General features: G+C 48.4%; 1 long non-coding RNA gene across 8 annotated transcripts in view; it reads right to left on the bottom strand.

The window, feature by feature from the left end:
• Positions 1-23,523, bottom strand: part of LOC146854853 (uncharacterized) — a 271,373-nt gene extending 247,850 nt beyond the window's left edge. For 6 of the 8 annotated variants that reach the window (XR_014981234.1, XR_014981233.1, XR_014981231.1 and 3 more), the window contains exons 1-4: positions 23,430-23,523; positions 23,220-23,335; positions 23,004-23,131; positions 14,530-14,658 (exon numbers count right to left, since the gene is read on the bottom strand). This is a non-coding gene — a long non-coding RNA (uncharacterized LOC146854853). Of the gene's footprint in view, positions 1-10,211; positions 10,325-14,529; positions 14,659-23,003; positions 23,132-23,219; positions 23,336-23,429 lie in introns of all 8 variants that reach the window. The other 2 variants (XR_014981230.1, XR_014981229.1) reach the window with 1 other exon arrangement.
• Positions 23,524-25,240: the final 1,717 nt, after the last annotated feature.

Here is a 25,240-nt window from a genome sequence, read left to right as displayed (position 1 = left end):
CACTCAAATTGATCGGTTCCTATGTTCCGGTGCCCTGTTAGGGTCCATTACTTCGGTGCATCATATGGGGGAAACACTGTCAGATCATAACCCAGTGGAATTGACTGTGCAATGGGGCAAGGTACCAACTCCGATACCGAATTGGAAACTACAACCTGAGATGCTGGAGGATCAGATCTTTCGCAATGCCCTTTCAGAGGCGATCGTCCATTATTTCTCAGAGAATACGGGGTCTGCTAGCTCCCAACAAATAGAATGGGATGCCTTCAAAACGGTCATCAGGGGAGTGGCAATCAGCACTAAGACAGGAGTGCGACTCAACCTTATTGAGCGACTTACGAAGGTGGAGGGTAGATTAGCCGCGTTGGAGGGGGAGGCTGCAGGGACGAATGAACAACTGACACATTTGCGAGAGGCTAACACTCAATACGCGAAGCTCCTTGAGGAGCTACGTGTTGTAGATTACCGGTTATACACGCAAAAGCAACACATACAAGCTGACAGGTCAGGGCCACTGCTGGCACGGTTGGTCCGAAACGCACCCTTGCCAACACCCATATTAGAAATTCGGAACAACGCAAATGTGGTGGTAAACACGCAATTAGACATTAATACCGCATTTAGGGACTATTATGAACGTCTTTACAGTCCACTGCCCGGACTTATTGACACTGACTTTGAATCATTCTTTGATGGTCTATGCATATCCCAACTTCCACAACACCAACGTGAACCTACTACGACCAATAACAGGGGCGGAAATACGCCAGGCGAATAAGGCTTTACCATGTAATAAGACTCCAGGGAACGATGGCCTACCAGCCGAATTTTACGCAATGTATGCTGGCTTGCTAACTCCTCATTTGCAATGTCTTTATCACAAATCATTGGAGGGAGGCGGGCTCCCCGCTACTACATTGCACGCTTTAGTGGTTTCGCTATTAAAGCCCGGTAGGGATGCTTTGCTTATTTCGAGCTATAGACCCTTATCACTCCTCAACACGGACTATAAAATCCTGAGTAAGTTGTTGGCCACTCGCCTTAATCAATTTATTCCCGCGCTAATTCATTCCGATCAGTGTGGATTTGTATCTGGTCGGAGCACAGCACTTAACATCAGACGGCTACACCAAGTAATGTTAGGCACACACAACATGGGAAATATGGAAGGCTGCATATCCTTTGATCTGCGGCAGGCGTTTGACTCCTTACGATGGGATTATATGTTCTATGCTCTCGCACGCTTTGGCATACCTGAAGAATACATAGCATGGGTGCGCTTATTATACAAGAACCCTACGGCGCGAGCACGCACGGATCGACACATCTCAGGACAATATGTAGTGGCTCGGGGGACAAGACAGGGCTGCCCCTTGTCACTGTTGTTGTTCATCCTGGCGTTGGAACCACTTCTACACAGACTCTGTACTATCACAGTCTGTCAGGGTATAACGCGTGGTCGTACGTCTCACACTGTCTCAGCATATGCGGATGATCTCATACTGTACATTAAGGATATGGGCACTGATCCGCATCCCATGCCCTCCATTTTTTTAGTCATTCCAAGGTCTTTCTGGCCTGGCCATCAATGCTGCCAAGTCATACGCGTAATTCTTTGATAGCGCTGAGAGGAGCGGACACTTTCGGTTCGGTCCCTGGGCCTTCCAAATAGCACCTGATACCTTTAAATACCTCGGTATACAAATTTATCGCGATGCCTCGGACCTGCTGGATGGCAACCTCGGGTGTGCGATTGCAGCTCTCAAATCCCAAATTCAGTTCTGGGTCTCACTGCCCCTATCGGTGGCGGGCACGAAAATGGTGCTATTGCCACGGCTCCTTTACTTCTTCACCAACCTACCGTTACTTGTCCCCATGAGATCCTTTAAAGTGTTGAACTCTCTAGTGACGGTCCTAATATGGCGTAAGGGACGTAGACGTATTAGTCTGGCGAAATTGCAACTTCACGCGAAACAAGGAGGGATGGGGGTGCCGGATCTGTGTGCGTATTGCTATGCTAGCCAATTGCAGTGGCTGGCGTACTGGCTTGCAGGACGCAATTTGCACGAGCTGGATATGACATCACGAGATAGGGCTAAGGGGATCATCCACAGACTCTTACTACCACAAACCCCCCTGCTGACGTCGACACCCCACTTATTGAAATTAGCTATTACTTATTGGCGGAGTGCGGTGCGGTACACTGGACAGATGACACCATATGCCCTCACCCTTCCTCTGCTGGGTATCCCCACACGTTCGGGACTAACCTCTAGCCGTGCCCTTCAGGTGTGGACTGAGGCGGGCATTACTACATTAGGAGACTTTTTTACAGAGGGAGTACTAATGTCACATCAGATGTTTGTACGCGTACATGGTGCCCCCGCTACGTTGTTCCTATTACATGCACAAATTTCCAGATATATATGCATCACATGGTCGCCCGAAGATACAGAACCACCCACGAATACACTGCTTACCATGCAATACCTAATGGGGAATGGCTGACAAAATGGTTAACTCACGGGATTCGAGCGGAGAGAGCGATCTCATTATAGCCAGTACACGACAAGTGGGAAGGGGACGTGGGCCGTGCACTCACAGACAAGGAATGGGACACTATATTGGGGTTCCCCCAAAAAGTCTCTTGTAATCCCAAATTTAAATGTATCCAATTGATGTTGCTACACAGGGCGTACTTAACTCCACACAGGCTAAGCGCTATGTTACCGGGAGCAAATGATGAATGTCCGCGCTGCCACACACCTAATCCGGGGTTGGTACACATGGTATGGGCCTGCCCTAGACTGGGACATTACTGGGCGACGGTATGCAAAATATTGACGGCGGTGGCTCTGGTACGCCAGAATGACACCTTGGAATACTGCATACTAGGTCTGGGACCCCGTGAAAAGAAGGGCAGCTCTACCTCACGATTTGCTAACCTTGCACTCCTTCTAGCCAAGAGAGCCATAACCACACGATGGAAGGCCACTAGAACCCCGTCCTTACAGGAATGGCACACAGAAATGCTAAGATGGCGTAAAGCGGAGGGGAAGGAACTGAAAAGAGTGGAATATAGAGGCCTACGGAAAACACAGATCTTGCTGAGTTGGTATACAATGCTAGAAGAATACGCTGCGATAGGTATTTTGTCCTACTAGGGTATGTTGGGTTTGTCACATAAGGGACTGATCCGAGGATACAAGACACTTGGGCACCTCACATTATCTGTGTGCTATGCTGGGTAAGTTAACAGCACTGTGCAGTTCACCTACGACAGACTTTGGAACCGAGAAACACACACCTATGGGTATGGTAGATACAGAAATGCTACTGTTGGATATTGAGGGCCAAGCATGCTGGGAGGGGAGGGTGGTTGGGAAACTGTTTTTTGTTAATATGTTTTCATGCATTGAATCCTGATAGCTTTAACAAATTACCAACCGTTTCGCTAAATTTATGTTGTAAACAAGAATGCTAAGAACGAGCTGTATTGGCATACAGTTAGAGACTTATTTTAATGATACTGGTCCACTATGTATTGCCATTCGAAGACACTTATGGATACTCAACACTGTTGATATATATTAGCCTACGATGGTTGTAAACATGTAATACTATACTGCGTGATTATATGTCCTTTGATTGCCTGAAGATGTTTGTCTCACTGTTTTGTAAAATCAATAAAAACAAATTAAAAAAAAAATATAGATATATTTCGGTTTTGAAATGAGACAAGATCTAATGTTAAATAAATCACTGGAATATGCCAGTTATTGTTTAGTCCGTTAACTATGACTTACTCCCGCACCATGCACTGCTTATGACCTCACATATTACATCACCTATGACATGTTAAATTACATCATTGATGGTAAAATGACATAACTTATGGTAGATTTAAATAAAAATATTGTTCAAGTTAATGAGTACTTCCATCTCCAAAGTAATGTGTGGGGTCATAAGCAGTGCAAGATAAGGCTGCAAATTTTAGTTTATTGACTGAACCATAACTGGCATATTCCAGTGGATTTTATGGTTTTTAACCATTTCAACACTAACTTGTATTTCACAGTGATATCATAATGATATAATTTCAAAGGTACTTAGTGATATCAATTATATCATAGAACATGTCATGAGTGATGTAATATATGAGTCATAAAGCGGTGCATGGCAAGTGCACAAGTTATAGTTACCTCAGTTTACTATAACTGGTGAATTTTTGTGTTTAAGATGTTATTTTGTAGCAGACATTTTCACCTAACTGTAACATCACTTTTTTTCAGTGAATTTATACTTTTTTTTAAGTAAGGTATTACGATGTTTCACTAGGACTTCACTTTAATCTTTGTTTTTTCAAGGAATTTCTAGCAAGATTTTATTACTATACCTAACTCTTCCAAGCCCCTTCAGTGCACTCCTGTGCGCAGTGGGGTGGAGGGCTTGGGCACAGGGTTTGCCCTGCTCCCTACAGTGCAAAGATTTTGGAAGTCGAGTCGAGACGTGGGTTTGGGTGCCCAATGCTCACCAAGCATGGCTTTCAGCCGTGCACAGCGTCAGCTTGGGTGCAGGGTCTGGCCTATAGTGAGGCCCTGCACCCAACCCACCCGCAGGCAATCAATTCCCTACCTCTAGCTAACCCGCCACAGACGCCAAACACCAAGGGACACCCACCCAATTTATTTTTGTCTTTTTTGGACTCATAGTAATCTCAGAGTACTTTTGCCGTACTCAAGTACATGTTCACGCGGCTGCGATGAGTACGCAGCAATGCAAAAAAATAATTGTTTGCACTTTGCCCTTCGTGGATTTTCTCTATGACCTCCACTCTCCCACCACAAGGGACAGGGGTCCCCTTCCCTGTTACCAATATATGTTTTTTTATGTTAATATTCAGCACACTGGGACTGAGTACGCTGCCCTCAAATCTAGGCCTCAACATTTCTCTTCGTGCTGCAGCGCTTGGGTCTCGCAGGAATGGGATCAGCCAATCAGAATGCTTAATTTATCATTGTTTTTACCTCATTACTCCCTTTGTAGTTCAGCGTTGATGAATATCTACACATTTTGAAGTTTATTTTCTTAAGTGGCTGAATGTTTTTTCACCAAATCACAATAAAAACACTTTCTGGGTAAAGATCTATCTTACCGCCAAATTTGGTGTAATTCCATTTAGCCTTTTTGGCTATAGCATTTTCTATGCTCTTATGGGAAATCGTATGGAGAAAACATGTTTTAGTGCCCACACTTTTGGTTGACGCCCTCCCCCCTTTACAGATCACCCTAAGCATTTTGAAGGAGCTGAGGTGGATACACTTTTTTTTGGGGAAAGTTTTGTGACGATTCTTCAAACAGGTACAAATTTATTATCAAAACAAAAAATCATTTTTTTATGGAAATGCGACCCTAACTGGAACTACCCAGTGGCAATCACCACTCTTTGATATATACATTTTTTACATAGTGGTAGTTATAGTTAGGTCAGCATTGCCATAGGAAGAATATTTTTCCTTTTGGTTGAAGAATCTGCACAAAAACTGTTTTAAAAAAAGGTTCATCCACCATGGCTCCTTCATGGAAAGTTAAGCGCCGATCAGTTAAGCGCAGGCCAAGGAAACTGAGTTGGTAATTCCAAAACGTTGTATCTCCTATTAATTCCTATAAAAACATTGGCCTCCAATACTACAAAAACGGCTGGGCAGAATTACACCAAATTTGGCAAAAAGTTAATCAGAAAGGATGCCTTTATGATTTGATGTAAATCCATTCAGCTCTTTTTGACAAATTAGCATTTAAAGTGGGGCTTGGGTTGAGCATGAAGAGGTTAAAAAAGTTAAGTATATCTAGGTGGTTGGTCCTGCGAGAGTACAGCTGTCCTAAAATAAAAACAGGACCTCCTGATTGGCTAAGGGAGCTTTTTCTCCCATCTGCTATTTTGATGCCGTGGACTAGGGGATCTGATTGACTGGCTGCAACAGTGAAGATAACATTGCGGCTGCCATTACAGGACTCAGCACCTAGTCCCTTTGTCCTGAAAAAGTTTTTTAAAAGTATATAAGGGGGCAGAGTAGGGACATCCTAATCCTGGGCTCTTGTGAGGACAACTCGGAGGGATCCCCGAGATTAAAATTAAATAAAAAATTGGACCACCAGTACAGCGGTACTACCACAGGACCCAGTGCGGTACTCCAGTGAAGTACCACAGGATCCCCTGACCAAGCTTCCACCTCATGTTACCACAGTATCATGCAAACATCTTAAGGAAGTTTGCACAATACTATGATAAGCCAAGGTGGAAGCTTGGAGTACTCAAAAAAATAATTTAAGAGAAAAGAGAATGTAGGTTAGGCCTCTGCAGGGTGTTGGGTGCCCACAGTGGGTTAGCCGCAGCTCCCACCCCCTGCACAGGATGAGGGATTGACTGCCAGTGACAGGGTTGGGTGCAGGGTCCGGCTTTAGGCATGCCCAGCGGCGGGGGGTTGGCCCGTGCACAGCAAGGACATTGACTAGAGGTTGACATAAAGGGTTGACTGTGTACTCAGCTTTAAATATAATCTGTAACCTCATAAGCAGCTCATGGCAGGCATGCAAGTTAATAGTTAGCTCAATAAACTATAAATATTCGTTTTTATCTCATTTTAGCATCTAACTACAACGCCATCTTTGGCGTTAGCAGTCTATCCAACTATCTATCTGCACAAGCCCTTATTTTTCACTCGAGTTGCGGTACAAAAGAATTAATTTTGGCAAGCCGGGTGGCAAACAACATTTTGACTATTTAGAGTATTCGGCTTCACTATGTAATAAGATTATAATTACAGGGGAGGGCTAGGTGATGAAATGGGTACCACATGATATACAATGTATTTCACTTAATTTTTATTATTGTTTATTATTACTTCTGTGAATAATATTGATTGCAAATGTAAATATCTGATTGCAGCATCCCAATGTGTCTGATATGTGTCTTTGATTCAATCAATCAATCGGGGGTTTGTAGAGCGCACTACTCATCCATGAGGGTCTCAAGGTGCTGAGGGGAGGGGGGTTTCGGGCAGCTCCGGTCATCCCAAGAGCCAGGTCTTGAGGCTCTTCCTTAACGCTTGCAGTGTGAGGCTTCTCCTGATGCTGAGGTGGAGTTCGTCCCAGGTCTTGGCTGCGATGTAGGAGAAGGATCTGCCTCCTGTTCTGGCTCTGTGGATGCTGGGGATTTCAGCCAAGGCTAAGCCAGGGATGCGGAGGTTTCTCTTGGGGGCCTAGAAGGAGATTCTTTCATTGAGGTGTTGGGGTCCGGTGTTGTGGAGGGCTTTATTGGTGTGTGAGCAGCTTGACGGTCACTCTTTTTTCGAAGGGGAGCCAGTGGAGGTCTCATGGGTGCTAGGTGATGTGGTCTTGTTGTGAGATGCTGAGGAAGAGTTTGGCAGCGGCGTTCTGAACGGTCTGGAGTTTCTGGAGTAGACATTTGTTGATTCTGGCATTGAGGGCATTCCTGTAGTCCAGCCTGCTGGTGATGAGTGCGTGGGTGATGGTCTTCCAGGATTCTGGGGGGATCAATTTGAAGGTTTTGCGGAGTATGTGGAGGGTGTTGAAGCATGTGGAGGATACGGCGTTGATCTGTCGGTTCATGGTGAGTGAAGAGTTGAGAATGATGCAGAGGTTGCAGGCGTGGTCCGTGGGTATGGGAGGGTTACCCAGGGTGGGGGGCCACCAGGTGTCATCCCAAGCGGATGTGGTGGATACGAGGATGAGGTCCTCCATTTTCTCCGAGTTGAGCTTCAGGCAGCTACTGTTCATCTAGGATGTGATGTGATGCCCTTCATTCCTTCCAGGAACTTGTGCTTGGTGATGTCGGGTTCCTTGGTGAGGGGGAGGATGAGCTGGATGTCATCGGCATAGAAAACTATGGGGGTCATGTAGATGTTGAACAGCGTGGGGCTGAGGGAGGATCCTTGGGGTACTCCACATCTGATCTCTGTGGGTTCGGAGAGGAATGTCAGGAATCTTATTCTTTGAGTTCAGCTGGTGAGGAAGGAGCGGATCCAGTCTAGGGCAGTTCCCTGTATGCCGGTGTTGTGGAGTCTGGTGGCTAGTGTGAGGTGGGAGACGGTGTCGAAAGCTGCTGAGAGGTCTAGTGGAATGAGGGCTGCAGTGTCGGCTTGGTCGAGCGGTGTGCGGATGTCGTCCATGGCGGCTAGGAGGGCGGTCTCGTGCTGTGGCTGCTGCGGAAGCCGGATTGAGAGTGTTGAGGATATCGTTGGATTCTATGAAGTTCGTTAGCTGGATGTTGACGATCTTCTCAGTGACTTTGGCGGCAAAGGGGAGGGGAGAGATGAGCCTGTAGTTCTTGAGGTCCATTGGGTCTGTGGAGGGCTTTTTTAAGCAGGGGTTTGACTTCTGCGCATTTCCAGTCGCCGGGGAATGTGCCTGTTTTGAGGGTGCAGTTGATTGAGCTTCGTAGTTCTGGTGCGATGGCGAAGGTGGCCATGTGGAAGATATGTGGCGGGCAGGGGTGCTCCGGAGTGTATGCTTCTCATTCTCTTTGCGGTGTCTTCTGTGGTGACCCGGGTCCAGGCGAGGATGGTTGGCTGAGTGGCGTTGCTGGTGGAGGGTGTTGGGTTGGCAACTTGGTCATGTTCGTCGAAGTTGTCGTAGAATGTCCTGATCTTATGGTGGAAGAAGGAGCCGAGTTTGTTGCAGAGGTCCTGGGAGGTAGGAACATCAGAGGTTTCGCTGGGGGGGTCTGGTGAATTCTTGTATGATGTTGAAGAGTTGCGGGAGTTTGAGAGGATTCTTTCCTGGATAAAGTTCCTCTTCGTGGATCTCATGATTTGGTGGTGGTCCTGTGGGTGATGCGTGCTTCCGGGGTCTTGCTGTTCCTCCATGCTTTCTCGAGTCGTCTGCACGAGTGCTTGGATCATCAGAGGTCCATGGTGAACCAGGTGACTTTTGTGGTGTTTTGTCTGTTGAAGTTCTGGAGGGGAGCGAGTGTGTTGGTGCAGTCGGCGATCCATTTGTGGAGTTCGTTGACTACAGAGTTGGCGTCGGTCATGGTGTGTGGAGGAGTGCAGCTGAGGGCGGAGGCGAGGTGCTCTTTGGTGATTTTGCTCCAGTTTCTGCGTGGGGGCGTGGCATTGACTTGTGTGCAGTGAGTTTCGAGAAAGAGAAGTGGACGCAGTGGTGGTCCGTCCAGAGGGGTTGTGTGGTATGACTGAAGCGAATGTTGATTCCTCTGGCGAAAATGGGGTTGAGGGTTTGTCCCGCTTGTGGGTCGGGGTGGTGATGAGTTGCTTCAGTCCGATGTTGGCGAGGTTGTCTGGGAGGGCGGTGGAGTTAGGGTCGTTGAGGTTGTCAAGGTGGAAGGTCAGGTCTCCGAGCAGTATGTATTCCGTGGAGGTGAGGGCATGGGGCGCAATGTGGTCTGCGATGGTGTTAGTGAATGGGGTGCGGTGTCCGGGAGATCTGTAGGCGAGAGTTACCCAAGGGTAGTTCTGAGGTTTACCTGGATCTGGAAGTGGATGTGTTCCATAGGGGGTGAGGAGTTGTTTGAGATGGAGGTTGTCAGTCTGAGGGATTGTATTGTGGTTTACGTGCTATTTAACAGCACTCAAGATGATGTCACGCATCGTGAGCAAGGGTATTGTACAGATGAAATGTGTACAAGTTAGTCACCGGGCTTGCAAAAATAAATCAATTTGCACCGCAACTTGAATGTTGATCCTTTTTGGCAGAAAGGTAAGGACTTGTGGATCCAGAGGCATTGCTGGTGGTCATGCCAGGCGAGCAGCACCACTGGCATTCAAGATGCATGCTAGAAACTGCCATGTTTGCTTGAGTATATATTAGGCTGACATTTCACTCGTACAAAACCAGAGAAATTCAGCAGTTATAGTTAGCTGAGCTAACTATAACTTATGCCCCTGCTTATGACCTCACATATTACATCACTCATGACATGGTCAGTGACATCACTCATGAAATGGCTCATACCACTAATATGATGATATTTTCCTAATTTGGGGTGATTCAGTACAGTCTTTCACTTCTATGATAGAGACTCTTAACAGGAATCATACTCACATCCAGTTGACCCATACCATTCATAAGGACTCTATCCATTACCTGGACGTACAAGTCACCAAAACATCTACGAATCAATTCCGCACTACAGTTTTTCACAAACCTACTGATCGCAATAGTCTTCTTACCTTCACAAGTTTTCATCCACGTCATCTCATCAATAATTTGCCATTGTCACAATTTACCCGAATCCGCAGAATTTGTTCTGATCCTGACAACAGTACTCTCCAACTCCAAATCACTGTTGATAAATTTTCGTCAAGAGGTTACCCACAAGAGGTGCTACAAACATGCCTCACACGAGCCATGTCTACTCCAAGAACAGACTTATTGCAACAGAAACCAAAGACCGTCTCTAAAAGACTGGTATTTGTCAGTAATTTTTCCACATCTTCACCCAAAATCAAGAAAATCATTTTGTCACGTTGGGAGTTGTTACAACAAGAGCAGGATTTTCAACATCTCTTTCTGGAGAAACCCTTGTTTGCATACAAAAGAGGCAAAAATTTACGGCATCTATTGAAATTCTCAAAAACCACCGACAAACCTGCTGTCTACCATGGAACCCGCAAATGTCATTCATGTATCCATTGCAGCAATGTCATCACAGGGAACATCCTTACTCATCCTACGTCTGGCTCTAACATATGCTTGAAACACAACAGTGATTGCAACACAACCCACGTAATCTACTGTATTAAATGCCCCTGTGGCAAGGCCTATGTAGGCAAAACCGAGCGAAAAATAAAAACACGCATTACCGAGCATAAATCCAGGATCAGGAACAAGATCAGTACTTCCAGTCTTGCTATGCATTGGCTAGAAGCTAAACACTCAATTTCTCAACTTCGTTTTCAAATCATTGAGTCTATTGATGTCAAACCAGGCGTAGATACCACTAATCTCCTTTTACGCAGAGAGCTCTTCTGGATTCAGAAATTGCAGACCTTGGCCCCATGTGGGCTTAATGACCGTCTAGATTTATCATGTTTCTTATAAACATAGCATTTGCATGGCCACGTGTAGGTCCTCTTGTACCACAGTGACTGCTCTTCATTTTTATTGGGATACATTTATAATAAGTTAATGTGTAATTTTGTACTTGAGTTTCTTCTTCATTTCTCTAGGGGTTTATGGGCTATTTCAACACCCTTAATCACTCTCTATATCCATTTCATGTTTCCAAAACTGTCTTTTTTATTGTTCACCATTACTTCATACATTTCCTGACTGTCACTTGTTTGTTTGGCTGTTTTTTCCCCAGATCACATTGTTTCACCCTATATGTAACTGCCTTTTCAGTCACATCTTTAGTTACTTCCTTCTCTCACACACTTTAGCTTAGAGGCCATTAGTGATTTACTTGCAGGTTTGTTTATTGCTCGTTATTTACTTTTTCACCCAGCCATAGTTTCTCGATCATGGTGTTTTGTTCCCACTCTTAGCCGTTACACTTCATTAACCATGTATACATACCGATCGAGTACGCGTTTGCTTGTTTAGTTTCCTTCCGTCATTAAGTACCTTTTGATCTTCGCCGCTTATGTTTTTCCAGACACTTTTTTAGTCATTTATTTTTCATCTGCACATTTAGTCTCGTTTCTATTCAGATCGGTTCACTTCACCCTCTCTATCATGGCGCTATATGCAAGTCCTCTTTTAGTTGCTACTAGTTCCTTGTTCACGTCGTTATTCCGCTCGTTTAAAATGGAGCGTGTTGTTCATTAGTAGATATCCTGTTGCGACATCAGGACGCTATCGTTTGGACCGGATCAGCTTTTCCTCCTCGTGCCTCTCATGTAAGTAGTGTTCACTGCTTTTTATCGGGCCCTTGTTATAGCTGTTTAAGCTGTGCGCACTCGTGAAGATTAGCTCGTAACTATACGCTGTCATTACTTTATAGTGGCTGTTTCGGAAACGGAATAATTACACTTGCTGCCACATGCCTCCTTCGAGCGATTGATTTATTATACATCCCGCATTGTTTAGCACTTGGACAACGCGTCTTTATCAGCACTTAGGTGGCTCAGCATTTTTTAAGTGAGTATGGCTTCTGTTCCGTTACGTTTCTACTAGCGGCTCGGTATATCCTTCACTTTCTCTGATTATTTTTGTATTCTTGTTTTTTAGCCATTTCACATTGACTATCACCTTTTCTTGTCGGTAAGTTGTGTTCCTTCGTTTTTTTCTAGACGCATGTTTGTAACATGTATACAGGCACTCATTGTGTTGTTCTTCTTGGTTTGCAGTAGCAGTCAGCCTGCTTTTATTGTCCACTCCATTTATGGATTTACTCACATAATATTTGAGGTGAGGTTATTTAGCCAGATTTCATCAGGCACATCCTTTGTATTTTTTTTGACTTTCCTCTACTCTGCATGGTTTCTCATTTTCTTCACTTTTTTCTACAGCGTCACATTCACCACCTCTATATGCACGTTACTGGGTGACTGTATTTGTACTTTTATAGTTTTCTCCCTTCAACAAACGGAGGGCCTATCTACCGCACGTGTCATTTACGTTTACGACTATGCATCATGTTAACCGTACGTTTTTTTCACCATGTGATCTTCTTGTATAAACACAATAACGAAATTATTTTTCCGCAGATTGCCCCTGACGAAGGGACAGCTAAGTCCCGAAATGCATTGGGCTCATCAAAAACATCTATTTGTGATCACTTAAAATATTATGTGGTACACCTAATTATTGTATTGCACTTGATATATGTCTACCGCTTTGTATATTTGTTGATTCATTCAGGATATTGTAATTTGAGGTTGTCGTTACATATATGCTGTAAATATATGCTCAAACGAACACCATTGTTTTGTATCTTTTTGAAACTTTGTTAAATAGACTAACTGTTTGTAACGTTGTTACATTTAGCACAGTGCGCAGCGTCAATCATTAGTTGATTGTTCTTCTTTATCATACCACTAATGACATCACTGCTGACATCTCAAACAACATCACTAATGGCATCACTGATGGCATCATACACAGAACCACTCCCCCCCCAGGGCACCCACTTTCCACTGGGACCATGGGGGAAGCTGAAGGCCCCTCGGTCCCTGCCGGCTCCCCACCTCCTCCGGGAGCCAGCATTGCTTTCACAGACAGGGCCTGCCCTGGGGAGGTGGCAGTCCCGGTGGCCGAGAAAGGCATGGGAGGGGGCTGCGTGGCCCTCCTACCATTTTTAAAAACCGATTTTGGCCCCAGGGAGGTGGTGGTTCCCAAGGCCACAGTACGGTCTGTGAGCAGCCCCCCACCCATTTGTAAAATTAAACAGCCCTGGAAAGGTGGTGGTCCATGAGTCACGGGGTGGGTCAGCTAGGCCCACCCGATTTTATTACTGTTAGCTCCGGGGAGGTGGCAGCCCCAAAGGCTGCAGCAGAGACCATACGGTCCCCACATTAACTTTATAAATAACCCCGGGGAGGTGGCAGTTCCCAAGGCCTCATGGGGGTCTATGAAGCCATCCCATTTGTAAAATTAAACAACCCTGGAAAGGTGGTGGTCCCTGGGGCACGGGGTAGTTCAGCGAAGCCCGCATGATTTTATTATTTTTACCTCCTGGGAGGTGGTGGCCCCTGGGGCTGCAGCAGACGCTGTTCTCCCTGCATTCACTTAATAAATAGCCCCAGGGAGGTGGTGGTTCACAGGGTGCTGGGTTGCTGCGCGGGCACTCCCAGCATGATTAAAAACAAGTTCCCTGGGAGGTGGTGGTCCCCGGGACTTTTACAAAGCTTTGGAGGGGGGCCCCATGCGCCCCCTCCATGTTTTCTTCTAATGCATGCATGCCCCTGGGATTTGGCCCACCCGGGTCTGCCTTGAAAAGAAGCACAGGAGCCTGTGCTTCTTTTTTTCAATTTTGAAGTGGATCCACCTGCAAATTGGTGGCAAAATTGATTTAAAAAAAGTATTTTAACCCTCAGCTGGGTCCCTGTGGGACCCCACCAACAGTTCTAGGGAGGTCTTGGTAGTCCTACCCTGCCCCCCTTTGTTCATTTTTAATGTTTTTGCGGGACTGGCTGCTAACACGTCCTGGTTGAAGTGTTGGCAGCTAATCAGATTACAGCACGGGGACTGTTATATCCACTGGTGATCCACGGTCCTAGATATACAAATTAGCTTTTAGGATAATATTTCCCAAACTACTGAACACATTTACACCAAATCACAAAAAGCATGCTTTCTTGACCAGCATCTAGCTTCCTGCCAAATTTAGTGTAAGTACGTCCAGTGGTGCGGGCTGTAGATTTGAAGATTCATCAATTTGCGTCAAAAGTATAGCCAACTGAAAATCACCTTTTTGATAGAAACTCCTATCTATACATACATACATATGGTCTGGGGACCTGGGAGAGAAGATTTTTGGCAGTTACAGGACCAGGACATTCTTACCTGCACACATTTACGCTATTCATCGCCACCTGTACTCACTTGGGATTTCACGAGTCCGTTCCAAGATGTTCTCCCGTTCTTCCTGGGATTGGTAGTCTACCGATGCAGGCTGCCATGACGTCATCATGAACAGGATTCAGCTAGGCTTCCACCAATGGGAGCTTGACTCTGAGTATGAAAAGCGGACTGAAGCAGTTACTGGTCATAAGCATATGCATAAGGCTAATCCGCCGAAACGCGTCATGCTACCTGTCCTGCATTAAAGTTCTTCTTTTTTTTGATAAACAAATTTGTATTTTTCACATAAGCAGCGAAATCAAAAAGGACATACAACAATTTGAGTAACTCTGCATCAACAAGACCTGACACATAATCATCGATAATCGGTCGCATGATCTTTCACCCCCCCCCTTCCATTCCCACCCACTGTAGTCTCCCTTCTAGACTAAGCCCCCAAGCCATTTTCCCCATATTTTGCTAAACATTTTGGGACAACCCCAGGCAGCGTACAGAGCCCGTTCCTGCGCAGCGCACCAGTCCACCCCTCTCCTCCATTTAGACCCACTGGGCGGGTCCGCCTGCTTCCAGGTAGCCACGATATCCCTTTTAGCCACCACCAGCGCCGTAGTTAGGAAGTATTTCTCATTACGGGAACCGTCTAGCCCATCCGTTAGTCCCAACAGTGCTAATCTAGGGTCATGGGGAACCTCCCACCCCAGGACTTCAGTTAATTCAGTTTCGATCTCGGTCCAGAAGCTCTTCAGGCGAGGGCAGGAGCAGACCATGTGAAAGAAATCTGCCGGTTCCCCCCCGCATCGTGCGCATGAAGCCACTTGACACAGGCCCGCCCAAAACAGACGCTCCGGGGTCAGGTATGCCGTGTGGAGATAATAAAGCTGGATAAGTCGCAATCTCGCCGATGTGGTGAACGTCCTGGGTGCCATAAGGGCATCCCTCCAGTCAATTTCGTCTAGAGGACCCACCCATGCCTCCCACCGCTGCTTCAACCCGCCCCAATCCACCGGGGTGTTATTAACCAGGGACCGATAAATTCGGGATATACCCCCCCCCTCCTAAGACATCCCAGGATCACCTGAGCCTCAGGCGGGCTATGATCGGGGGGCCTGGAGCCAGAGGAATGTGGGACCGGAGCGCGTGGCGCAGCTGAAGATACTTATAGAATTGTGTGGGATGCAAAGAAAAGCGGCTCTGGAGCTCCTGGAAGGAACACATATGGCTCCCCCGCCAGACATCACCCAGGCAGGAGACCCCCAGAAGGTCCCAGTTGCGGAATCCCTCAAGCCCCGATACTTCCCGCATCCAGGTGCCATGCCAGAGCGGTGTAATCCGGGTCAGTACCTTCGACCAACGGGTGTGCCGTAGGGCTGCACGCCATGCCAGAAAGGGAGCCTGCACGATCCCCGGCAGCGACCAAGGAACCGGTGCTCCGCAAAGCATTCTTTGAATAGAGGGGAACCCGGTGAACTGCACCTCCAGCCTATAAGCCGGATCATCCCACCCACCCGAAAACCAGTCATGGACCACTAGCAGCCGCGTAGCGAGATAATACAGATAAAGATTTGTCATACTCAGGCCGCCGTCATAGGAAGGGACCCGGCAGTGGTCTAAGGCTAACCGGGGCCTACCGCCCCCCCAGAGAAATTTAGTCGCGGTTTTGTCCAGGTCCCGAAACCAAGAGCGGGGAAAGGAGCAGGGCGTGTTTTGGAGCATGTAGAGAAACCTAGGGAGGATCATCATCTTATAAAGAGCAATCCTGCCCAGCAGGTTCAGCGGGAGTGACTGCCATTTTGCCATGTCCGATCTGGCCTTATTAACCATGGGGGCCACGTTAAGAGCCCAGCATAATTCCGGGAGAAGGGTAACCCAGATCCCCAGATACTTAAAGGACAGTCTCCGGAGGGGGATGTCGGACTGCCAATCAAAACACTCCCTCGATGGGTGTAGCGGAACCAATACAGATTTCCCGGAATTCAGACGGAGACCAGAGGCCTGTCCGAACCAGTGAAGAATCCGGCGCACCCGCGGACCCGAGAGATAAAGAAGGACATCGTCCGCATATAAAGCAATTTTATCTGGAGCCATACCCGGCCAGTTCCAGCCATGGAGAACAGGGTCCGATCGGATTAACACAGCCAGGGGCTCCATCGCCAGGGCGAAGAGGAGGGGCAAGAGCGGGCAGCCCTGCCGAGTCCCCCGTCCTATGGAAAACGCGCGGGATAACGTCCTATTAACCAGTACTCGGGCCAGTGGGGCCGCGTACAGAACCCGAACCAAGGCGCGGAAGTGGGAGCAGAACCCCATTCGCTCCAAGGTTGCTCCAAGGTATTCCCACCCCACCGAGTCAAAGGCCTTCTCAAAGTCAACCAGCAGAAGGGCCAGATAAGGAGAAAGGCGCTCTCGGTGGGCCAGGGCAAGGTGCAAGCGCCGCAGGCAATGTCTGGTTCCTCGGTTCGGCATAAATCCGCATTGGTCCGGGTGGACCAGCGAGACAAGAAGCGTACACTTTAAGCTCGGTGTTGATGAGGGATATCGGCCTATAATCTGAACAGGACCGTGATGGGAGTTGAGTCTTTGGAAGAACGACTATAGTGGCAGTATCTGTTTCCCGCGGGAATGAACCCTTCTTCACCACTTCCGCGAAGAGATCCAGAAGCCGCGGCGCCAGGGTCTCACGGAAATGGGCGTAGTATCCCTGTGGGAAACCGTCCGGTCCCGGGGTTTTCCCCGGTGCCAAGTGGCCGATTGCCGTTGCCACTTCCTGCAGGGTAATGGGCAGGTCCAAGGCCTCACTAGCCTCCCGCCCCAGCCGCCCGAGGGCCGTCCCACTCTCCCCCATCAGCTCCGCAAGGGAGATTCCTGGCGCTTGCGCCCGGTAAAGCTGGGAGTAGTAATCTGCAAAGGTTTGGGCTATTGCCACCGAAACCGTGTGGGACCCACCCGCGGAGTCCGTGATGGTAGGAATAACCCAGCCCGCACGAGGGTAGGTGGCCAGCCGGTGAAGAAGCGTACCGATCCCAACTATCCACAGAAGTCTAAAGAGGGGGAAGAGAACAGAGCGAGGACTGGGGGAACCCAATGCCCGGCAGCGGGGAAATGAGTCGGCTAAGGGGATGGGGCTGGCGAGGTATCAGGCAGCAACGGTGGTGCACAGATACCCCCGCGGTAGGCGTTCCAGGAGCCCCATACTTTCACCCATGTCCCAGGCTTACCCCTCGCCACATACACCACCTTTTCTCGAAACATGCACCAGTCCATGTGTTCTTTCCAGGCCGAGACCGTCGGGGGCCTCTGGGATCCCCACAGTTGAGCAATATCACGCTTGGCTATCATATCCCAGAGTCACCCACCACGTCTGCGGCGCCGAGTAATCAGTCGGTTCCCACACATTCAACAGGCATCTCCTCGCTTCAGGCAACAGCGCCACATGCGTAACCAGTCGCAGCACCTCATGTACACCACGCCAGAACCCTTCCACCTCCGGGCACTCCCACAAAATATGCAGAAAGGTCCCCAAAGCACCACACCCACGCTTACACAACCCATCTCCAGCATAGCCCATACGCAGAAGCTTTGGCCCCGTCATGTAGACCCGGTGGAGTATCTTGAGCTGGACGAAGCGAAGGCGAGCCGGTATGGCCACGAGCGTACCGTTCTTATCCCCCCATCCGTAAATCCGGGCCACCGAGAAACGCCAAAGAGTCCTCGCCGCCTCCAAAGAATGCGCGTGTATCTCCTCTCGGAGAAAGGCCAGCCGTCGCGCCCGTGTGGCGTCTCCTAACACTTCCTGGTCTCGCTCAAGCTCCAGGGCCTGCACTTCACAAGCTGTGAGCCGCTGGAGTTGACGCCGACGCTGCTGCTGCAGATGTCCCTTAGCTGCCCCTCTAATAGTCGCCTTACCGGCCTCCCAGAGGACGGCCAAGGAAGAGACGGAGCCTACGTTGTGAAAGTAGTATTCCCTGATTTCACGTTCCACCACCTTCCGAAAGGCTTTGTCTTGGAGGAACCAGGCGTTCAAACGCCACGTCGGACGGGCGGAAAAGGGAGGCGGACCAAGAGCGAGAAGCACTGGCGAGTGATCTGAGAGACCCCGCAACAGAATGCGGACGTCCCGAACCCCTGCACACTCGGTCGAGGGGACAAAGATTAGGTCAATCCGGGCGTGAGAATGGTGCGCCGCCAAAGTGTGGGTATACTGGCGATCACGTGGGTGCCAGACCCTCCAGACGTCACATAGGCCCTGGGTTTCAGCCCAACACGATAGTTGTTTCGCACGAGCGGTTCTGGTAAGGGAAACCGGGCCTGTCGAATCCAAATGGGGCGTATAGACAGCGTTAAAATCTCCCCCGAGGACGAGCGACCCCGCCGGAAGTCTCGGGAGAAGTTCTGAGGTGTAGGAGAGAGCGGTCTGTAACAGGGAGGGCGCCGCATAGAAGGACAGCAGGGTGAGCGGTCTGCCCTCAAGAGTGCAACAGACCGCAACAAACATCCCCTGGGGGTCTAGATGTACCTGGGCCAGCACAAAGGGGAAGGATCGTTTGAGCAAGATAGCCACCCCCGGGAGCCCCTAGCAAAGCCCGAGTGCCAGACCCTATCATAGCCGTACCGGGCGAGAAAGGGACATTTATTACCCAAAAGGTGAGTCTCTTGAAGGAGGAGCACATCAATCTCCGCACGCTGTGCGTATTTGAGGACTGCCATACGTTTGAAACGGTCCAATAGGCCATTTACGTTCCAGGACAACACGCGCATGGCGGCCCTAGGCACGGGAGTGTCCGCCATAGGGGCAATCGGAGGCATGTCTGGCAGGAGCCGGAAGAGGTGACCACGAATGCAAACAGTGGGTAAAGCGGGAAGCATGTCTAAGGTCCCCAGCCAGCGGGCCCCGCGCCCGTATCCGGGCCGATGGGTGCATGAGTGTGGGAGCTCTTTGAAAGGAGGGACATGAAGAGATCGGACAGGAAAGCCGGTCAAATGCTATATGATGCCATAGAATTACAACAACGAGGAATGTATCCTCTGTCAACAAAAACCTCTCTAGGAGGAAAAAACAGCCCCAAACCAACCCCAACCCCGCACCCCCCACCCTATACTTCGAAAACAGAAGCATCTGTCGCCCTAACAGTTTGTAACAACAACCAAGCTAAAACGCTGGGGACTGAGTGCCAGTGGAACCCCTCGAAAATCAGAGCAACCCAATTCGTCCGCCCTGGCCAAGAGCAGTAAGTACGATAGAGCACTGGAGCCCGACTTCCACGTCCTACAGCTAGGAATCACGCCCCAGCCTCCCCCCCCTGACAGAGTACCATGAACAATGAACAGAAGTCAAATGGTGGGGCTGGGGGAAAGGTCCGAAGTGTCCACCTGAGGGACAGGCCGGGTCTCGGAACCCGCCCGCTGGGGGGACACGACCAGCCGCCCGGAGGCAGCAGGACTGGTAGGCGCCACCGAGGAGGCAGAGGACGCCCCGGACGCTCGGCGCTGCCGCCCCCCGGAGCGCGTGACCATCACCTCCTCCCCGGCGCTCCTCCGGGGCAGCGTGCATCGCCGTCGCCAAGATCTTGAAGATCGGGGCGCCCCCCGCCCTCCCCACCCGCCCGCCGGTGATCTCTGTCCAGGACAGTGTAAGGGACACTCCTCAGTCAGCCAGGTCCAGTCCGCTCGTGGCGTGTCAAAAAAAGAGTCTTGTGCTGGAAAATGACTCGGAGGCGGGCCGGGAACTGCAGCTGATACTGGAGGCCCATGGATCGCATCTTCTGCTTTACCTCCGTGTAGGAGCGCCGTAGCTCTTGGACCTCTCGGGTGTAGTCCGGAAATATCATGATAGAGTGGTTTTGGTACTTGAGAGTCTCGGAGCGTCTTGCCTCCCATAGGGTCGCATCTCTGTCTCTGAAATTGAGGATCTTTAGGATAAAGGGACGGGGGGCGCCCCCGGGGGGTCTGGGAACCAGGGAACGATGAGCCCTCTCCACCACAAAGCATGCCGAGAGGCTGTCCGCCGGCATCCAGGATTTGAACCAGTGCTCCAAGAAGTCGTCCGCCCGGCCCGCCTCTGCTCCCTCTGGAAAGCCCACCAGGCGGAGGTTACAGCGGCGGGCACGGTTTTCAGCATCTTCGACCCGATGGTGCAGTTCCTTCGAGTGAGTGGTCAGTTCACGTACCTGGTCCTGCAACTGGCGGATGTCGTCTTCCGCTGTCGATATTCTAGACTCCGCTTCAGAGATGCGGGCGGTGGCGTTACACAGGTCCTGCCGAATAAGGACCACGTCAATCTTTACCTCTCCCACCATACCCTCCAGGGAGGAGCGGGACGCCGTGATGGCCTGCAGGATGGCAGCGAGGTCCGTGCCAGGGGTTTGGGCCACCTCCCCGGCGGGGCTCGGCCCCCTGTCGGAGGTCGTGAATTTATCTATCTTGGTCTGGGTGGGCGTGGGCGCCGGTTTGGACGTCCTGTCTTTACCCATGATGGCCGTCCCTCATGCAACAGGGGCACCCACCTAGTCAAAGGGCCATGGGGGCCAGCCCCAGCACCTCCGCAAGGACTCGTGAGGCGAGTGGCGGGCGGGAAAAACACACCAGTTTGGTCAGGAGGCCACTCTCCGCCAGCCCCACAGGGTATCGCCCCGCTATCTGCCCGATCTGGAAGCCGATAAACTCTCGAGGACCGCCGCTAGCTGCTGGCCCCGATTATTCCCCGGGGGAGCGCCACCCTCTGCCACACGCCACAGCCAAGGCCAGATCCCTTTACACCGGCCCAGCTCTCAGGGCGCCCATCCGCGCCACAGTGCATCTCGCCAACCACATCCCGTACTCAATCCAAAACCTTGATCCCCAAGGGCAATGGAGGACAGAGCCACCTCCGTCTCACAGGGCTCCTGAATTGGACGCGGGGGGAGGGGGGGGAGAAGGAAGAAAGAAGAAGCCACCCCTCGACCGCCGGCCTGCGGCCCGATCCCCCGAGGCGGCGCCGCACCCACCTCCGCGTCAAGGCAGGCTGCGGAAAATCAGGCAAGTCCAGCAGCGTAGGTGGGGGGGAGAGGAGGAGAGCTGTCCCCTGACCGCAGACTCCCGGCCCGATGGAAAGGGCCTCCCTACCACCTCCAGCCCCCACAGCCTCTCAGGTCATCATGTCGGGGGTCCAGCCAGCAGCACACTCACCTCCCGTCCCTCGGACTGGGTCAGCCTCCCGGGGCGAGCCCCCACACCACCTCACCACCAGCTGGCGGGCATCAGGCAGGAGCCGTGCTCGTCGTCCAGAAAGGGGGGGAGCCACAGGATCAGCCAAAACGATTCCGCTCTGCCGCCGGAGCACCTCGGCCTGAACACCTCGTGGGCGCCGCGGACTCTATTAGCCGCGCGCCCGCATCCAGGAACCAGAACAGCAGCTGCCTCCTGCCGGGCACTCCCAAGTACGCCGATTACAACTCCGAGGGGCGCCCCAGATCCAGGCCAGGGGAGAGCCGGGCGAGTCAGGGCGCCAATGCAGCCAGAGGGAGCCGGCCAGGGCGGGTGATTACGGATTAGGGAGGATTAGCGGGGTCCCGGCACCAGGAGCTTCACCGCGAAGCGGCCATGTTGGTTAGGCGGCACCTAGCGCTCCCATTAAAGTTCTTCTTTCCAAGATTCCCCTGCTGTGTTCCTCCGGTTCTTATATATATATATATATATATATATATATATATATATATATATATATATATATATATATATATTTACATATATATCAACAACAAAGTCCATGTTACGAAGGGTTCACTGATTAGCTGGTGCTTGTGGCACGGCTGGACTGTTCCTTGAACATATAAACAGACTTTTCGGAGCACACAGCTTATACAATGCATCCAGCAATAAAAGTGAAAAACAAATCCAAACACAATTCAATTAAGTTCTAATGATCGTCTTCTTTTAATTTCGTTAGTTCCAATCCCTTATGCCAACGCGTTTCGCCACGGTCGGGAAAAACCTACGGCTTCCTCAGGGCTGGAAGCAATACAAAATGCACATTTGTAATCACACCATAAGGCATTAGTACATATGCCATAATACCCAACTTATGACAACCATGTGCAGAGAACTATTTAAACCTATGTCTTGTGCAGAACAAACTCTATACACATTAACATTTACAATGCTTTCCAAATATAAATCATTCATATTGCATAAAAGAAACATTTAAATTCTTGTAATTTGAGGATTTAAATCAACTCGTTAGAAATCCAGTAGTGCTCGTATTGTTGTAATCCACTCTAAATATTTTGCCTAAACCCAAGTGCATGTTAAGTTTATATAACCCATGTGTAGGTAGAAAGTAAATTCATTTGCGTCATGTTGGCGCCAATACCTTATATTTCTCTAGCGCTTATCTGTGTTTCAAAAACGTGCAAAAAAGATATTGCATAGAATAATTACTCTGACGTTGATGGATACACGAGGCAAGAGTATACTGATTAACATCTATACATATCAATCAATAAAACCATCAACACAAGTCTTACCTCTAAATGTATCCGATCATGTAGTATCCACCCTTTAAATTTCAAGCAAACCAATAGTCAACCATTTAATATCCGTCCATGTAGAATCCACCAGTAAAATTTCTTACAGAGCTGGAAGTGCTTCTGTTCTAGGTAAACCAATAATCAACCCTTTAGTATCAATAGTTTACCGATTAGTCAGACTTATATTCGATTAAAAACAATTTTCTCCTTTACCTTTTCACGGGATTAACCTCAACTTATCCTTTCCAATTCGTTACGTATTGAATTATTGTGGCGTCATTCTCGTAGCGTTTCAATGCTTCCTATTGTCCACATCAATATCAAGATGCCTATAAGTAAACAGAAATGGTATCTTCCATAACTCTTAATCCTCTAGACCTTCCATTATAAAGCCCGTATCCTGGCAATCTAACCACATCTTACCTATCTGCGCTCACACATAAACGGACCCGAGTACAGGCGAGGAACACCGTCTTCCGGGTTTACGATGCTCTTATCAGCCTAAACATCAAGAAAGGACTATACTATTCAATTTTGGGCGCCATCTTAGCCTAGTATTGTCCGATTTTCGTTACAAGTTCATTCTTTTCTTTTAACTACACTTCCAAATCCATACTCCGGTTGAAAAACAATCAAATTAAGCACCAAATTCTTCAAATTATTTTATGTATACACTCTTTTGTCCAAACAATTGTATTTATTTGTCCGATAGACTTACAGCGCTGATAGCTTTATCGTAAATGAGAAGGGACTCAAGCGCCATCTTGGTCTAGTGTACGTAACATTATTTAAAATAACATCTGCATCAATGATATATCATACTTGTACTTTCAACTTTTCCTGCACCTCAGTACGGTCTAAATTAATAATACCCAGCAAAGTGAAACCATTATTATCCATACTCTTAAATCAAAAAAGGAAAGCGTTTCCTCTCCAGTTACGCTTACCATTACTAACCAACAAGACATTATTCATAATATATTAGTCTTTAATATCCGTGAAGTAACTATTCAATATATACACCTACAAAACTGCTACTTGGAGGGTCAGATTACACACCTTTAGATAAACCGATGTAGATATTCACCTATTCTATCAGTCACCTAGGAAATACTGTAATTCCCGATCATAATTTAATCCATCCTCTACCGCTCGCAAGCGCATAATCCATCTTGCCTCGTGTCTCCGCAACATCAGTTCCCGATCTCCACCCCGTGGGTCCAATTTGATATACTCAATCCCAAAAAACCTAAAACTCTTATTTTTGTCTTGAGCAGAACATTTGTGTACATGTTCTGCTATGGGGTACCGTGTATCATTTTGTTTAATTGCTCTCCAGTGTTCACTTACTCTTTCTTTTAACATTCTTATTGTGCTACCTATGTACACCTTTGCACATTTGCATTCAATTATATAAATAACATATTTGGTAGTACATGTTATATGGGTGAGCACATCATACACTTTACCATCATTGATTCGGAATTGCTTTGTCCTATCTTTTGCACATTTGCACATCCCACAGTGACCACATTTAAAAAAACCTTTGGAATGCTGATCCAGCCATGTTTCCGACTGCTGCTTATATGGATAGCTTGGGCTCAGCATTGAACCCAAGGTTTTACCTCTCCGGAATGTAATTTGAGGTTGTACACCAATATGATCTTCTAGAGCCTTATCCAGTTTCAGTATGTGCCAATGCTTATTCATACTTCTCAACAGAATACTCCCAATTGGTGTAAAGTCAGTAACCATCCTAATGTATTGTGCCGTGCCTGTATTCTTTTTCGAAGGTTTCAAGGTGGACATACGACTAGTTTTTAATATCCTCTCTTTAGCCATCAATACATCTTTTTTACAATAGCTTCTTTGCAGAAACCTCCTTTCTATATCATTGATACATTCCTCGAACTGAAGATTTTCGCTACAGTTCCTTCTGGCCCTTGTCATTTCCCCAAAGGGGATTGCCCTTAATTGGTGCCTAGGATGGACACTCTTAGCATGTAATATTGTGTTACATGAAGTCGGTTTGCGGTACAACTTACTTTGAATACAATTATTCTTTATATACAGTTCTACATCAAGAAACACTATTTTTGTGGTACTATGGCTTGTGGTGAACCTGATATTCATTTCATTACTATTTAGATATTCAAAAAATTCAAACAATAATGATTCCGTTCCTGTCCATATCATCAAACAATCATCAATAAACCTCCCCCAATAGAGGATAT

This window comes from Triturus cristatus, chromosome 4_1 (assembly GCF_964204655.1).
Source record: "Triturus cristatus chromosome 4_1, aTriCri1.1, whole genome shotgun sequence".
NCBI lineage: Eukaryota > Metazoa > Chordata > Amphibia > Caudata > Salamandridae > Triturus > Triturus cristatus.
Note: the sequence above shows the minus strand (reverse complement) of the source record. Positions and strands in the feature narration are given on the sequence as shown.